We start from the raw sequence: 16,958 nt of genomic DNA on the forward strand, positions 1-16,958 counted from the left end.
ATGTCCCTCGCGGGGTAGGTGCACAGGTGCACACCCATGACCAACTCCTTGGCCACCTCCACTCCTTGGTCTAACCTCCTGACCACCCGCTTGAGATTGGACATCTTCCCCAATGGTGGGGTTTGCCCCGAGAGAGGCCTCTAGTTGGGTAACGCGATCATTAAATTGGTCAAGGAGTTGATCTGTGCGTTGTTCCAAGCGCTTACTCAAAAAATCAATCTGCAAGGTTCACTAATTCGCTAATTCTTGCAGTTGCTCCATGTTTAGTGTAGGGTGCAAACTAAAACCACAACCCGTACATGTGGGCATACAACTGCTAACTCCACCTAAGGACTTTCTACTACGACCATATGCAACTAAATGGGACTAAATGATCCTATGAGACTCTATATGAGGAAAACTACGCAGTGCTACTAAATCCAGCAATATAGTTGCCAAAATAAGGGAATAACAGAAAGTTACAACAATGTGAATTGCTAGCTTCATAACAGAAATTTCAACAAATAATATCAGTAACTACGGACTTCTAAACAGCTATATATGATGAAACTGGATGCATGATGGACTTAAACAAACTACCCTAAACATGTAATGCATTCCCCTATAAGAACCCTAGTCTCTGATACCAAATTTGATGCAGGACATGAAAATTAAATATGATATACAAGATCTCAGGCTTGAGATTATAGTAATTTAGAAACAATCACATAAAATTTCACATCCCACACAAGTTAAAACATTCAAGCAAGGGGAATCTGCGCGGGTCCAGGCCTACACATGCTAGGGTTGGATCAGTAAAATTATGGACCAAACGATACTCAAAGGGAAGTAAAAAATTATCCACACATGCACAGCAATCAGTCCCTAATCCAAGGGATTCACCAATTCCAATTCAAAGAACCCTAGGGTAAGAAAATGAGCAAATAAATTGAAAGTAACGCAATCTAGGGTTAGGGTTGGGGAGAATAAGCATAAGAGGAGTAAAATAGGCAGAAATCTGAACCTGGAGATAATCCCCGCGCGAGGACAGTGAATCAGGCCTGTCACACGTGTGCAGGGGTATGGCCGCATGTGCGAGGGGGCGCCGAACAGGAAAAGCGCCTCCTTGGCTCTGGTCGGCCAGGGAAGAGTTTCAAGACCCCCAAGTTTCATGTTGATCGGATGCGCGGTCTATGCGTGGTGCTACGCCGAAGTTTCAGCCCTCCTAAAGGGCTAGAATCTAGAATTCTGCTATAAAGAGAAAAACTGTTGCAATAAAGGACAGATTTGAAGTGCAAATGGTATTAGGAGATGAGAAATAGAGATGATCGAGGATGGAGGCGAATCGGGATTGATGTGACTTGCACCACGGTAGTTAGCCCTTCGATGAAGGGAGGGCTTAGCACCCAATTGGATTTCCACAACTCGAGAACTCATAAGAGTAGAAAAACGCAAAATTTTTATTAAGCTTCAATGTGAAAAAAAAAAAAACCCTACAAGTGGTGCCTATTTATAGGAAAACCCTGTACCCCAAAACTCACGCTATGTGCGCAACCTATTACTTGGCGATGAAGTAAACAAAAATAAAAACTAATCAAAGAAATCTAAACCGTCCATGATACTCTAAATAACATTAATAAGCAAAACTTAAAATATGAGATTAATCAGACCAATGGGCCACGATCATGAGATCTCATGATGAGCTTTACTTGACTATCAGGCCCACTCCATCGAACCAAAATTCTGTCTTCTATCTAGGAGGCCCTCCCTGGCCCTACGTCAACAAAGTCACCTCCAGATATTAATCACCCATTGCTCTCTGTAAAGGTACCCGCTCTTGCACCTTACATCCTATCTCTAATTTTGTTTCTAACCATCGTCTAAGCCCTACCTCCTACGCCTAAGCTTTGGCCCTGTCATGGGAAGTAGTCCCAAGTTCCTAGTTCCCAGTTCCCAACATGATGCATGGTTCATAGGTGGTAGAGAGCCATGGAATAAGATATTTCATCAATGCACTATATTGAAACATGGATGTTAGTTTCTCTGCCTCCTAAAAAGTGAGAACAGTTAGTTTTCGTTGGGCACACACCATTAAATACCAACCTGATGGATCCATTGAATGCTTAAAAGTGAGACTTGTCGCAAAAGGGTATACCTAAACGGCAAGGCTAGATTATGGGGGGGTGGGGGGGGGGGTTGGATGGGGCTTGTGTGGTCTATACTATCTTGAACCAAGAAGCATCGGAGCAGCTCTTAATATACGAGACATCACTCCTCTATAGTGGCAGGCTCAATTCAATCGTGCTTCCCTAAAGTCCCTTAAGAAAGCAGTTCCATCATTGTCAAATGTGCACTCAATAAATTATGAAGCTTGTGAGTAAGCAAATCATAGTTGATCTACTTATTTTCCTAGACTTATTAATCGTAATCATGCACCTCTTTCATTAGTACATTCCGGTCTACTTATTTGCCTAGGCTTATTAATTATGGCCATGCACCTTTTTCATCAATACATTCTGATGTGTGGGGTCCCATTCAGGTACCTAGCTTGAATAACTTTAGGCATTTTGTTAGGTTTATTGATGATTTTTCTCATATGACATGGGTATTAATAGGTATTATTGATGCATAATAGATCAAAAGCGTTTGGGTTGTTTAAATCCTTTCATGCCAAGTTTAAAACGCAATTCAATAAAGAACTTCAATGTTTTTAGTATGATAATGTTTTACAATATTTGTCGAACTCATTTCACAAATACCTTACCTCAACCAGTATTACCCATTAAACTTCATTTGCCTGCACACCCCAACAAAAAAGGGTTGCAAAAAGGAAAATTTGTCATCTTCTTAAGGTGGCAAGGTCTCTTTTTACTCATATAAATGTTCCCAAACGTTTCTAGAGCTTTATCCTTAATTTTTTTTCATCTGAATAACTGGCAACCATCAACTATCCTTCAAGGTTGAACACCTTTTCTGTCATGGTGTGTCGTAAAGGCCGTTACGTAAAGGTAACGGTGGCAATCGCTACACGTTACGGGGTCGTAACAGCCGTTATGGAAAAAATGACCCGTAATTGCCATTAAGGGCACGTTACATCCCCTATAAAGGCCATAATAGCCCCAAAATGGTCTATTACAGGGACAAATACAGGTTTTTCATACTTTTTAATTAACATTACGTGGCAAATACAGGTTTTTCGGGGGATTTTTCAATAAATAAAAAAATAAAAGAGAGACTGTAACAGCCATTACGGGGCCGTAACAACCGTTATGCCCCGTATCGTAAAGGTAACGGTGGTGGCCATTACGGCCACCGTTACCGTTACGGAACACCTTGTTTTCTGTGCTATTTCATAATGCTTTACCATTCCCATTGCCAGTTCATATGTTTGGTTGCATGGCCTTTATCCAGAAAACTAGTCTGAAATCAGATAAGCTAGATACATGTGCTACTGAGTGTGTTTTCCTTGACTACTCACATGAAAAAGTCGAGTGTTTTGACAAAATCACTGGTCTTCTTCAAACTAGTGCTGATGTAACATTTTTCAAAGATGCTCCTTATTTTTCTACCCCTTTGAACTAGTTACAAGTGTTCGAGAATCCTTTTACGGTTCATAGACCATTGGGTACCCCTATCTCCATGCCATCTACTCTTACTCCAATGTTCCAAGGTAACAACTGTGGCACATCTAATTCACATTCACCACCCTCACCTTTTAATGAGGTTCCTACGTCAGTAAAGTCGCCTCCAGATATTAATCACCCATTGCTCTCTGTAAAGGTACCTGCTCTTGCACCTTACATCCTATCTCTAATTTTGTTTCTAACCATCGTCTAAGCCCTACCTCCTACGCCTAAGCTTTGTCCCTGTCATGGGAATTAGTCCCAAGTTCCTAGTTCCCAGTTCCCAACATGATGCATGGTTAATAGGTGGTAGAGAGCCATGGAATAAGATATTTCATCGATGCACTATATTGAAACATGGATGCTAGTTTCTCTGCCTCCTGAAAAGCGAGAACAGTTAGTTTTCGTTGGGCACACACCATTAAATACCAACCTGATGGATCCATTGAATGCTTAAAAGTGAGACTTGTCGCAAAAGGGTATACCTAAACCGCAAGGCTGGATTATGAGGAAACATTTTCTCATGTTGCCCAACTACATTCAGTGCAAGTTTTGATTTTTGTTGTAGCTAACAAGTCATAGCCACTCTACCAGTTGGATGCAATGCTTTCCTCAATAGTGAACTAACCAATGAAGTCTACATAGAGCAACCTCTTGTGTTTGTTGCATAGGGGGAGAGTGGGAAAGTGTGCAAACTATGAAAGGCCATATATGGATTGAAGCAGTCTCCTAAGGCGTGGTTTGAGAAATCTAATTGCGTTTTGGTGGACTTTGGCTTTCACAAGTGTCACGTGGATCACTCTGTAATTGTGAATCATGGTTCCAAAGGAATGATGGCCTTAATCATCTATGTAAGCAACTTAATTGTTACTAGAAATGATGAAGAGAGCATCTTGGAAGTCAAGAGTCACATCAAGAAACAGTTTCAAACCAAGGAACTTGGGCCTCTAAGGTATTTCCTAGGGATTAAAGTAGTCCAGTCTGCCACTGGGATCAACTCATCTTAAAGGAAATATGCGCTAGAAATGTTAGAAGAAACTAGGTTAATGGGGTGTAAGCCATGTGATGCCCCAATGGATCCAAATAGTCAACTTTTTTTATGATCAAGGTGAACTTCTCAACGATCCAAAGAGGTGCAGGAGGCTAGTTGGTAAACTTATCCATCTGACTATCACTCAGCTAAATTTATCATCTGCAATTGGAGTAGTGAGCAAGTTTATGCATCAACCAAGGGTATACCAGTAGGATGCAGTGTAATAAACCTAATAAATTTTAGGGCTAGAAAATTTCAAAAAAAAAAAAAAGGATCTAGACCATTCACTTTACATCCATCCATCTATTAAATTAGGAAAATGTGCATTTCTACATCGATCCATCCATTCATTAAATAAATACAAATGTCCATTTTATCATCTAACCATCCATTCATTTATTTCTGCAAATTGTTTGTTTGTCCATGCATTTACATGAACATCCGACCATTAGATCATCTAATTATTGATTATTCATCCATTAGATCATCGATCCATGCATCAACCATCCATTAATCATGTCATCTAACCATCCAGTAAGTTATTCATCCGATTATCAAAGCATCCATCCTTCCATCCATATATCAATCCACCCATCCGATTGCCTATCCAACACCCATCATCAAACATGTATCATACAATACACACACACAAGGCATGTGTATCCCACACATGCACCACACGTGTGCACTACACCTCACGCACCCACCTCCCTTCCTTCTCACTCTACCCCATTCTCTCCCTCTTAAACTCCCACGTTACATGTATTTAACCATTTAAATGCATGGGAGCCATAACTCACTCCTTAAGAAACTCCCCTCTCACCTCTGTTTAAGAGGCCCAAGGTTTGCATCCCGTTCAACTGACACGTACTTAGCAAAGGAGAGAGAGAGAGAGAGAGAGAGAGAGAGAGAGAGAGACCATTGCACGTGAGGTGAATGGATCTCCACTTCCTTTCTTTTTCATTTGCTTATTTTATTTTATTTTCTAACACCTTATACACCTGATGTTGCTGAAATATACATGTTACATCTTCTTCTTTTTTTTCTTTTTCTTGGTTTTGATATTGTCGAAATGCCCACGTGGGGTACAATCCAGGCCATCAAACTGAGCTTCAAATCTGCCCAATCTGGACAGCTGATGAGGCATCAAAACCCTGTCCATGTTGACCAACAGTTGGCGCCTGGATTGATCAAAATTCGAACCATTGACGAAGGCACAAAACTGTCCAAACTGGACCACCCATCAATTATGCAATACTGTCCAATTTGGACCAGAAATTTGACATATTATAGGCTTAGAATCTGCCCAAACTGGACAGCAGTATTGACCCTTAAATCTGCCCCTTTAGGCATTTGAATTGGGCATTAAATCTGCCCCGAAATGAAAGGTATAAAGGGTCAAAAACTGCCCACTTTTGATCACATACTAGGATGTCCAAATTTTTCCATTTGGACAGACATTTGGACACTTTAACCTATCAAAATTGGACCTCTGAATTAGGCACCAAATCTGTCCTAAAAATGAAACAATAGGTGGGCTGCACACTGCCCCATTTAGATCCAAATATGGACTCCTAAACTGAACAGTTTGGACACACCCATTGGGCACAACAATTTCCCCAAAGTTAGGCCGCCCATTTGGTGAGCAGGGCTTCCCAAATGTGATCACTAATGGACACCTAAGGAAGCCCAAATTTGAGAGATGAAAAGACTCTTAAAACCCATCCCTGATCTGCCATCAGATAGACTAGAAAAGTTGTCCAAAAGTATGAGTAAAGATGGCCGAAAATGTGAACAGATTTGGACAAATTTGATGTCCCATTTTGTACCCAAAAAAAAAAAAAAAATTTTGTGAGGTTGTAGTAAGCTTTCAAATGTATACAGGTCTGGGCAGATTGGGCATCCTAAATCATATAAAAATTGGTGGAAATTTGGGGTGCCGAGTATGGACAGATTCAGGTCAGTTTAATGACCCAAATTGTGTAAAACTTGTGCCTGCTAATTTTTGCCTCGAGGGTGGACAAATTTGAAAATTCAAGGAAAATTTACTATTTTGCCATAACCGTAATTTTTGCCACAATAATCGATAGGTTATGCGCCCCGTAATGATACCCGGATCACAAGTTATGGCTAATTTACGGTTCACCTCCTTTTAGTCCAACCATGCTAGGAATATATCTGTGTCATGGTCTACATCAGACCCCTCCACTTGGAAAAAACTTGTCCTCGAATTACTCAAGGGACTTGGCTCATGATACTCAAATAATTTATGACGCCGATATTTATTAGCCCTTTTCTTGTACTTGGCATTAGGCTCTTGAGCTGACACAATACATGTACTCATGCTCTCCTTAACTTGACTATTATGGATCAATTCCTTCACTTGTGCCTACAAAATCTCACATTCTTTCTGATAATGTGGGCAATTAGGCAGACTTGCTCTTGAGACAGGAATAATGTGGTTTTGTACATCTCGTATGGGAGGCAATTTATTAGGGAGTTCATCGAGCACAATCGCCTTGAACTCCTGCAACACTGGTTTCAAATCCTCTAGGATGTTCACAGGCTCCATATAATTTTCATTTTCAACTAATGCATCTACATATCTTCATTCCTCAGATTGTTTAACAAAATCTTGTTCGGTTATGAGAGACTGTCCCTCCACTTTAGAAGTCTTGGGTTGGTTCTTCATTCCCATAGGTGCCACATGTCCGCCACTGATGAATCTTGTGGCTTGTCACAACTCCGTTTCGACGAGGTCATCTCTCGCTGACAAATAATGAAATTTCTCTACATAACCCTTCACTGATCGACTATCCTACCAACAATTTTGATATTGTTGAAATAGTACCTGATCGCAGTCGCTAGGGAGGAATCGCATGTGCAACAACTGCTTCATCCATGACCACATGTGGATTGACGCCTTCATCTATCTCGTCCACTCGAGTTGAAGTTGTTCCCACCAAACCAAAGCTCTGCCCTTCAACTTGTAAGCAAAGTTTAACTTTCTTCTCTTCCACGATGTCTATGTAGTCGAAGAAACGTTCAACCTTAAGCAACCAATCAAGGAAGTCCTTGAAGTGGAGTTGGCCGTTGAAACTAGGAAAATCATGTCGTTGGATCCCACCTTCTCAAGAGTGATGATGTGGTTCACTGCCGGCACTATCCTGCAATCAGTGCGATTACGAGTTCCAACACCTGCTAAGGGCGGATCACCGCCATGAACACGGAGTTTCCCTATGGCCTCCGTCAAGCGATCGATGGCAGCCTGCAGCCCTTGCATGACTTGCCGATTCTCTCACTATGCTGCTTCGAAAGTTGCTTCAAAAGCCACTGTTGTTAAAGGATAATTCCCTGGAGCACCGTCCATGGGATTGTTGCTCAAGCCGTCATTAGAAGCCATAGATACGAGGAAAAAGCCTCACTCTGATACCAAACTGACGCAGGGAAGGATGTGTTGAGGTCGAGCACCATCTTCCTCAGGGGGATAAGTACTCCGAATCCACGGAGCTTCTCTAGACTCGTCACAGAGATACCTTGAATCCACAAGGAAAGATAGATACTAGAAGTAATTCTAGAAATTCGAAATAAATTGCTCGTATGTGTCCCTGTTACACCATTAATATAGGAAAAAAAATCGTAATTACCAAAAATAGCAAAATTCTAATTCTAATAAAACTCTTCTAAAGCCTAATTTCTAAAAATAAAAATTCCAAATAAACTTTTGTCCGAAGAGTCCTAGCATAATTACAAGTTGTTTCTAAAAAAGAAGAAAATCTAAAGCTCTAAAAATAAGAAAATATTAAAAAAATCGAAATTACTAAAAATAGTAAATTTTCCTTAAATTTTTGTTTTTAAGCTGAAAGAGAGTGTTTTCTGACGAAACGGACAGATGCGACCAGGGTGTGCCGAATCGGTTACGTAACGGCCGTATCGGCCGATACGTAACGGTAACGGTGCGAACCGTTACCCGTTTCGGGGCCGTATCGGCCGATACGATTTTTTGTACCCGTATCGGCCGATACGGGCCCATTACGGGGTGTAACGGCCGTAACGGGCCCGTATCGGTAACCTTTTTTTTTTTCATTTTTAGCTCATTTTTTGCTATTTTTTTGAAACCTCTTGCTTCCAAACTGTTTTTCACTCCTTCTACTACTAATTTCGACCAACCTTAGCTAGGTATTTGAGATAAAAACACATTATATTACAGATTTTTTTGAATCAAAGCTCGGTGGGCCATTTTTAAGAAATTCGTCAAAAATAGGTATTTATACTTTTTTTAATATGTTTTGCTGTTTTAATCATGTCATATGATGTGTTAATCATAGTAGAACATGTTAATGTACATTTTACAGATTTGGGGTGCCATTTAATAAATTTTTAATATTTTTTTCTATTTACGCATGAATTTTGGCCCCTTTTTTTAAAATTCGAAAAATCAAATTTTAATGGTTGTTTTGCTGTTTTAATCATGCCATTTGATGTGTCAATCATAGTAGAACATGTTAATGTGCATTTTACAGATTTGGGGTGCCATTTTATATTTTTTTAATATTTTTTTCTATTTACGCATTTATTTTGGCCCTTTTTTGAAAATTCGAAAAATCATTTTTAATGATTCTTTTGCTGTTTTAATGACATCATATGATGTGTTAATCATAGTAGAACATGTTAATGTGCATTTTACATATTTGGGGTGAAATTATATATTTATTTAATATTTTTTCTATTTACGCATTTATTTTGGCCCTTTTTTTGAAAATTCGAAAAATCATTTTTTAATGATTCTTTTGCTGTTTTAATGACATCATATGATGTGTTAATCATAGTAGAACATGTTAATGTGCATTTTACAGATTTGGGGTGCCATTTTATATATTTTTTCTATTTTTTCTATTTACGCATTTATTTTGGCCCTTTTTTTGAAAATTCGAAAAATCATTTTTTAATGATTCTTTTGCTGTTTTAATGATGCCGTATGATGTGTTAATCATAGTAGAACATGTTAATATGCATTTTACAGATTTGGGGTGCCATTTTATATTTTTTTTATATTTTTTTCTATTTACGCATTTATTTCGGCCCTTTTTTTGAAAATTCGAAAAATCATTTTTTAATGATTCTTTTGCTGTTTTAATGATTTCATATGATGTGTTAATCATAGTAGAACATGTTAATGTGCAATTTACATATTTGGGGTGCCATTTTATATTTTTTTCTATTTATGCATTTATTTCGGCCCTTTTTTTGAAAATTCGAAAAATCATTTTTTAATGATTCTTTTGCTGTTTTAATGATGTCATATGATGTGTTAATCATAGTAGAACATGTTAATGTGCATTTTACATATTTGGGGTGCCATTTTATATTTTTTTTTTATATTTTTTTCTATTTACGCATGAATTTTGGCCCTCAAAAATAATTGCAAACACCTAAATGTAAGATATTTTCATATTACATTCATTCTAATATATCTATCATTGATAGTAGATAGTTAGAAAATTAAATATATGAATTTTGTAGTCAAATTCAGGTTATCTGGTTCATAAATTCATCAGATAGTCCGATACAACTTCTCACCAAAGAGTGGACCGTTACACCACCATAAACATGTTCCAATTTATAAATAAATGCATATTTGGAATGCTTAGAATATTCCGGATTTAATCCATATTTTTTCATATTTTTTTGACAAAAAAAAAATTTTGCACCGTTACGGGCCGTTACGCCCCCGTATCACCGTTACGCCCCCGTATCCGTATCGGTTTTGGAGGTCACCGTTACGCCAACCGATACCGATACGGGACACCTTGGATGCGACCCACTTTGTGGGTCAATTCACCGCGGATGGCCCGTTTCAGCAAAGATTGATAGGTTATGCACCCCATAACAATACCCGAATCAAAAGTTATGACCAATTTACGATTCACCTCCTTTTGGTCCAACCATGCTAGGAATATATATGTGCCATGTTCTACATCAGTAGTGGAGGTTTACTCATTGAGCCGTTAGCTTAATCTATTATTTTGTTGATGAATTACAAGTTCGGATTAGAGCTATAATGTATGGGCTATATCTCCTTATTTGAGTTTTTGTTTGAGACTTGGAATAATTGTAATAATTGAAGTAGTGGAACGAATAATGTGTTTTTGTGGGACTATATTATAATAATTACGATATCTTTATGTGAAATGGTTATATATGATTCTTGAATCCTTAGAATGATGATCGTGCAACTTAGAATACTTAGTCTCGACTATGATACAGCATCAGGGTCGAGTATATACTCGAGAACCGGACTCTTGGCATGACACGTGGTCTTACACATTCTTCAGTATCTGAAAAGTACTCTAGAGCAGGGTCTTATTTATAAACCTCATAATCATCTCTCGGTTGAATCTTATGACGATGCTGATAGGCTGGTTAGTGATAAATAGGAAATCCACATCTAGCTATTTTATGTTTGTTAGAGGAAACTTAGTAATTGATGCAGGACATGGAAATTAAATATGATATGCAAGATTTCAGCCTTTAGATCATACTAATTTAGAAACAATCACAAAAATTCCATATCCCACATAAAGTCAAGCATTCAACAAGGGGGATCTACAAGGGTCCAAGCCTACACATGCTAGGGCTGGATCAATTAAAATTATAGACCAAACAATTATCAAAGGAGAGTAGATTCATCCACACATACAAAGGATTATTTCCCCAATCCAAGGGATTCACATGTTTCAATTCAGGAAGCCCTAGGGTTGTAAAAGGGGAATAGAACTGGGGATTTAGGATAATCTAGAGTTAAGGTTAGGGAAATAAGGTGATAGAGGAGAGAGAGAGAAGTTGTAATCAATCCACACGTGTGGACAACAGGCTGGCTTGACGCACGTGCGTGGATTGCAGCCCGCACGTGTGTGGGGCCCACGGACCCAAAAAGGGCCAACTAGGGGTTGGTCGGCCAGGGATGGGCCACCCACACACCAAGTTTCAGGGCAATCGGATGACCGGTTTGAGCACGGTGCTCCGCCGAAGTTTCAGCCCTCCTGCAGGGCCTGATTCTGGAAATCTGCTGTAGAGAAGGATTGGCTGCAAAATAAAGGTGGATTTGAAGAGTGGATGGCGTGAAAGATGATGAATATAGAGAGTAGGAGGTGGGGGCGAATTGGGATGGGTGTGGCTTCGTACCATGGTAGTTAGCCCTTCGAAGAAGGGGGGATTCGCACCCAATTGGATTTCCACAACCCAAAAAATTAGAGAAGTAGGAAAACGGGGAATTTTATTAATCATCTTCAATGAGAAAAAACCTACAAGGGTTTGCCTGTTTATAAGAAAACCCAATACCCCAAAAGCCACGCCATGTGTGCATGTTATTACTTAGAGACGAAATAACAAAAATAACAACTAATCAAACCAATCTAAACCATCCATGATATTCCTAATAACAATAATAAGCAAAACTCAAAGTACTAGATCATTTAGAGTAGTGGGCCATGATCATGAGATCCAATGGTGGGATCCACATGATAATCGGGTCCACTCAAAGGAACTAAAACACAATCTTCTAACTAGGAGGCCCTCCCTGGACGTCGTTATCAATCCAGATCGATGGTGGGGCCCTCCTCCTTGCGTGCGTGCGTAGGGGGGGGTGCGTGTGCGCGAGATATCCCATCAGTAACCTGGAAGAGCAAGAAATAGACGGTTGTCGCTAAGTCAAGTGCAAAGGCAAAGTACAGAGCCATGGGCCATGCAGCTTGCAAACTATTATAAGTCCAATCTCTTGTCCAAAAGCTTCAACTATTTGGTGGTGGGCCAATGATTCTACATTGTAACAATCAAGCAGCGTCTCACATAGCCAATAATCTAGTCTTCCATGAACGAACAAAACACATAGAAATGTATTGTCATTTTAATAGGAAGAAGATTGCATCCAAGGAAATTATCACAGAGCACGTCCCTTCTAAAGCTCAATTGGTAGACATCTTCACCAAGCCTTTGCCATGTTAATTCATCAATGGCAAGCTAAGCATGATTGACTCTCTCTCTCTCTCTCTCTCTCTCTCTCTCTCTCTCTCTCTCTCTCTAGTTTTTCCATTTTCTTGTGCTAGGGTGAACACATGCAAACAATGCATGCTCTCTCTCTCTCTCTCTCTCTCTCTCTCTCTCTCTCTCTCTCTCTCTCTCTCTCTCTCTCTCGTTTTTTCCATTTTCTTCTGCTAGGGTGAACGCATGTTGTCCACTACTTTGGGCCCATCATTGGTTGGTTGTTGTCCTCATTGTTAGATAGCCATTTATAGACCGATAAGACTTGGGTTTGTGACCTCAAATATGGGACTTATACCATCCTTAACAACCCTTTGCATCACCCATGATAATGGGGCCCATCAAATCAACAACGTAGATCACCAAACCATGGACCCCACTTGTATAAACTCAGGACCTGATGTTGATATACATATCCATGCTAGAATAATATATGGAATTTCTATTTTTGCTAATATAAGCGTGAAGTAGTTCCAATCGTGGTTCAAAAGCAGCATTTAGACCTAATAATGGCCAATGGATGCCACCTTCATTATTGGCCAAAATGTAGTCGAAAACAGGAAAGTGGAAAATGGGAAAATTGAGAAAGAGGTGGATCTTGTGAAGCTTAGGAACGTTGAACTGAATTTTAACTAACTTCAATTGATCTAATTCAAATTTTTCAATGAAATAGCAGTTGTTTTTCTACTACTGTGAAGAACCCAAGATCATGAACAAAGTGGCTGATAACAAGAGCCCTCTCATCACATCCTCACAAGCAATTCCTTAGTTGCACAATAAGTTGTAGCTAAGTACGCTCCCGCTTCGAATTTCTTGGGAATGCCCTTCTTCTCCAGCTTCATAGTTACTTATACTTGCTAACATTTTGAAACAATCACTACCTGATCCCGCACCCAAACCCGAGCCCACTTGGCTTCAGATAGTTGAGTCTATCAACCACCTCATTAGCAACTGTTGAAACTATCGACAGTAACGTAATTAGATTTGAAAGGAAAGAAATGAATCACTATTTGGAAGGTACATACCATATTTGGAATTTGACACAATTAGATTAAAAAGAATTTTAAAAAAATTTAAAAAAATAAATAAAATAAATAAATAAAAAACCAATCCAATTTGGAAGCCACGTAATGTATTTTGAAGCATTGAAGATCAAAGGATAACTAGCTGAAATCGCTCCACCTGGACCTAAGGCACTGCGCCCTAGGTTTCTATTGGCACATCACTAGAGAAGGAACTCCCATTGTAGGGGTAAAAAAAATCTGTTTTATTTCAAAATATCCCTTTTTTATAGCAATGAATACATATCTTCCATGTTCAAATCCAATACTAATCCTTGAGGAGAATCTGATATTGATAAAGATAGAGAAACAAATATGTAGAAGACTACTGACAAGTCCCTAAATTACCATAGTTATGACAAGAGGGATTCTATACCTAACCATGTACATGCTTACAGCTGTACCATGATAAATCGCTGCCTTTAAGTCATGATATATATGCTAATGGTAGAATGCAACTCAATCTTGGTTATTTTCCACATGTATGATTAGATGGGTCCCAGTCCCACTCAGGTCATCTCATTGATCTCCCTCATCTACAAGTCTTTTACTTTTTCTTTTTTTTTTTTGAAAGATAACTCATCCACAAGTTTGAAATGGGTGTCTGGCTCAAAATCAAAAGTGTCTCGATAGTAGGTCTCTTGTCACTTTAGTTGAACTGATGGTGAATGCTCCCTATCAGCCAAGAACTTCATCGACCGGATCATGCTCACGTGTGTATTGTGTCCTCCATGATCTTCGTTCTTCGCAACTAATAATCGTCTTTGCCCTTTTGCCTTCCTATCTTTGCTACATCATCTTGCCCGCCACACATTGTCGACTTGTGCATTCCAGTTGCCATCCAGAGGACACCAGTGCCTCCATCTCAACATTAACTTGCTATTTCAAAGTTGCTAGTGTGATCACTAATCCGGCCGTCATCTCCTCTTTACCTCATCAGCTTCACCCGTAATGTCACGTTTTAGTTTCTATTTATAATGCAGATTATGCATAAAGGTCTGGGCAAACTCCTTGATTAATTCTTTTAATTCTTTTATATTATTTTCCATTCCTTCCTACTTGAACTTGTTCCACTCCCTGAACTATCTTATCTCATCTTCTCACCTCTTCTAAAACCAATTTGGTTTCCAACATTGGACTAACGCTGACTGTTTCAGGAAACCCCTAAGAACGATCACTGGAAGTGCCAACACCAATGACAATGTTCACCAGGGGAATGGAGTTCTTGGAGCTTCACTACCATTTCAATAAATTCAGCCAAATAGTGGAGACCATAACCCTAGTTGATTGCCCTTCTGTTTTATTTGAAAATATTCTTCATAAAACAGTCCCTTACATATGGCTAAGAAGGAACATTTACAACCATGCATATATCTCTTCCATATTTAATTTCACATTTATAACCATGAATATATATATATATATATATATATATATATATATTCCATATTCATATCCAATACTAATCCTAGAAAAGAATCCCAGCAGATCTCTAAAATTAGCATAAAAATGAGAAGATGATTTCGCACACACTACACATCCATATACTTGCATATGCCTGTATGTATATAGTTGCTTCTTGTTCATGATGTGTATGCTAGTATCAAATGCAACTGAACCTTTGTTAGTTTCCACATGTATGAATAGACAAGTCTCTCTTGGGTCATCTTTGCAATAGATGGACAAGGATTCAATCTACAAAAAAGGATTTAATTTCTCAAATATATTAGGTGAGCCCCCAGAGCACTAACTTATTAGACACCACTCACTAGAGAGTTGGGGGATCACTTCAACAAAAATTAGCTTTCCAAAGAAAGCCAATGAGAAGTGCACAGTACTTCTCCAAAGTGCTCTTAGACTTGTTGCACTTGGCCCCTCCCCTTCACGAGCCCTGAATAATGACATCAACACCTCCCCCTTCTCATTTCTTAAGAAACCAACCATCCATGGTCTCTCTAACCTTCCCAACAAGCACATTCCAAAATTAAGATTTACATAACATGGAGGGGACAGCACCCAAACAACATTCTCAAGACAACTATTTCTCCACTCTTCAATACCCGATGACTAATCCAGCAAGAGGTTCAAGCAAGGGCATCCTCAAAACCTGGTTCTAGAAAGAGGACAATCAATTAGCATAGATAACATTCTTTGCTTTATTGCTTCAGTCGAAGAAACCTTGCTCTCAAAGGTTCTTCTATCCATCTACTTCCAAAAGTCCCACATGATTCAAAAAAAGAACCAAGGGAATTCTCACCAATCAATTTGGAAGGACCCATTAATAGTCCACATCACCCAAAAGCATTTGAGGAAGAAGTTCCAAATGTCTCAAGTCACATAAAAAAGCAAAATAAGTGATTCAGTCTCTTCTTCTTTCAGTTACATTAAGCACACATTGGGGAGAACCAAGCAGTGCTTCTTCAAAAATTATGCATTGTAAGCATTCTGATCTTCACATTATGCAGTGTAACTGCCATGTGCACACACTTGAACTTTAGGAGTAATAAGGATACCCCAAAGTATTGCATGTGATGACAGGGCTCCTTCACAAGAGGTAAGAAACCCTGAAAAAAGACTCCACGAGGCTTGCCATTAGATGTCCATTTCTAAATTTTCCATTATGTAACACCATTGAATTTTAAAGTATACTGGTAGATTAATGATTGTTTTGAATAACGATGTGCATTGATTTAAAATAATGCTTGACAGTTATGTGAGTTTTCTTCATCATATTACATGAGGTAGAAAACCATCATCATAAACAGAGTTATAGCATTTTCTTGAAACCATGGTTCAAACTCGACCTCAAAAAACACTCTTATCCTCACCCTTATTATCATCAGCAACAGCAGCATTATCATCATATAGCCATGTCCCAGCAATTTGCATAGCTTTATGAATCTTGTTTTGCCAATCACAAGATTTGAAACAGGGATTCTCATGAATTGAACATTATATGCTTGACAAGTTCATAAAACCAGAGAGATTGAATCTGGCTATAGAAGTACTCTACTACAATAAGTATAACCAAATTGAAGTCATTCATTGTATTTTTCACTATCTCAAGCACACCCTAGGAGTCGGCATTCCATACGGTCATTTAGATAATCAAGCGTACAGTGATGCCAGCTGGGCTGGCTGTGCTATTGATCGACGTTATATACTGGTTTGTGTACCTTCGTAGGTGGCAACCTTGTCACATGGAAAAGCAAGAAACAATCG

At 39.0% G+C, this 16,958-nt stretch overlaps 1 protein-coding gene across 9 annotated transcripts in view; it reads right to left on the bottom strand.

Annotated features, from left to right (window-relative positions):
• LOC131226647 (uncharacterized) overlaps positions 1 to 16,958 on the bottom strand; it is a 127,879-nt gene that overhangs the window by 109,768 nt on the left and 1,153 nt on the right. The window lies entirely within an intron of this gene.

The sequence above is a fragment of the Magnolia sinica genome, chromosome 15, assembly GCF_029962835.1.
Source record: "Magnolia sinica isolate HGM2019 chromosome 15, MsV1, whole genome shotgun sequence".
NCBI lineage: Eukaryota > Viridiplantae > Streptophyta > Magnoliopsida > Magnoliales > Magnoliaceae > Magnolia > Magnolia sinica.